The following is a 1,725-nucleotide window of genomic DNA, read 5'->3' as shown; positions in this document are numbered from 1 at the left end:
TATATATATATGCCTTCAATTAATGTAAGCTATTTTTCTCTGGTTTATCAGTTTTGCAGATTCCAGAACCAACAAGGTAACAAATTAAAAACAAAAACAGAAAAAGCAAACGTTGGTAGAAATGTGTAACTCCAGTGGCCTGGTAAATGGAAAGTTAAGACTCCAGGAACTTTCAGGGCCAGTTCTCTTATTACATATTGATGTATGTGTGAGATACTCAATAAGGATGGATTAGAAGAAGTTCACAAACCAGAATTCTGCATTTTATAAATTTCTCTGCAACTCATATCAGTTTAACAGTTTACTATTTGATTTTTCCATATTGAAACTAGAACACTTTGTAGTACTGTCAACACTGAGTCTCATCCTCAGCCACAAAGAACCACATTGCAGAATGCGTGTGGTATAGGGTTGCCAAATGAAATCCGTCCGGGAGTGGGGGGCTCCCGGACGGCATCCTCTTCGTGTGCGTGCGTCACCCGGAAGTGACGTCACACGCTGGGGGCGGGGCGACGCCATTTGAGGGGGAAACTCTTTGTTTTCCCCTCAAATGGCGTTGCCCCGCCCCCAGCGTGTGACGTCACTTCCAGGTGACGCACGCGCGGGGGTGGGTTTTCCCCCGGGCCCCGATTCCACGGAAGCGGGAATCGGGGCTCGAAACCGGGGGGAATTCCGCCCCCCGGGGGGATTTGGGACCCCTAGTGTGATATATGGCTCAGGTGGGAGTAACATGCCTGGACAAGACTAGGAGGACGTAATGTTGACCACGCTAGACTCAGGAGCAGAAAGATTAATGGAGCAAGATATTTTGAGATGGAGCAAGATATTTTGAGAATTCTTTAGGCTCCCATAAAACATATGCCTAAGTAGTTAAATATTTCGCATAATAGAAAGGAGATTCTCCCTGGGTTTGACTTCCAGAATGCATGGATTTCAACACAACCAGAACCAAAAATTGGTCCATGCATTTATTCGCCCCCCATCAAAACAGAATCTGAACTGTTATTTGCAAGTCTCTGTTCACTTTAAACAGACATAGAACTTAATTTAACTGCTAGTTCAGAAGAAAGGTATGGCCTAAATAGTAAAGGTAAAGGTTTCCCTTGCTTGAAAGCCGGTCGAATCCGACTCTAGGGATGCGGTGCTCATCTCCGTTTCCAAGCCGAAGAGCCAGCTCTGTCCAAAGACATTTCCGTGGTCATGTGGCCAGCATGACTAGATGCCAAGGCGCACGGAACACTGTTACCTTCCCACCAAAGTGGTACCTATTTATCTACTTGCAATTCCTTGCTTTCGAATTGCTAGGTTGGCAGGAGCTGGGACCAGAGACAGGAGCTCACTCCATCAATGCAGCACTCGGGTCTTGAATTGCTGAACTACCGACCTTCCGGTCTGCAGTTCAGCATCTTAACCACTTGAGCCACCACAGCTAAGTAGATGTTGGCAATTGTCGAAATGTGTCAGTACTTGGCAACTGGCCTGAAAGGAAAATAAACAAAAAACACAAAAAACCTAACAATTTTTTCCTGATTTGTTAACAATCTGTTGTAAGTGGGGCCTAATTTACAGTGACAATTCAGAGAATAAATCAAACACAGCCTTCAAGCTGGAAACACTTTTAGTAAAGAACAAGGGGGGACCCGCGATACTCGCGGGGGGGAGGCAGAGGAGGAAGCAGCAGGAGGAGGGAAGTACCCCCCCATCCTGCTGGTTTCCCCCCTGTCC

At 46.2% G+C, this 1,725-nt stretch overlaps 1 protein-coding gene across 1 annotated transcript in view; it reads left to right on the top strand.

Moving 5' to 3' along the window:
* The window catches only part of LHPP (phospholysine phosphohistidine inorganic pyrophosphate phosphatase), a 182,294-nt gene that overhangs the window by 130,346 nt on the left and 50,223 nt on the right, over positions 1-1,725 (top strand). The window lies entirely within an intron of this gene.

This window comes from Gekko japonicus, unplaced genomic scaffold (assembly GCF_001447785.1).
Source record: "Gekko japonicus isolate JY-2015 unplaced genomic scaffold, Gekko_japonicus_V1.1 scaffold415, whole genome shotgun sequence".
Lineage (NCBI taxonomy): Eukaryota > Metazoa > Chordata > Lepidosauria > Squamata > Gekkonidae > Gekko > Gekko japonicus.
The sequence above is the reverse complement of the archived record's forward strand: the minus strand, read 5'-3'. Positions and strand labels throughout refer to the sequence as shown.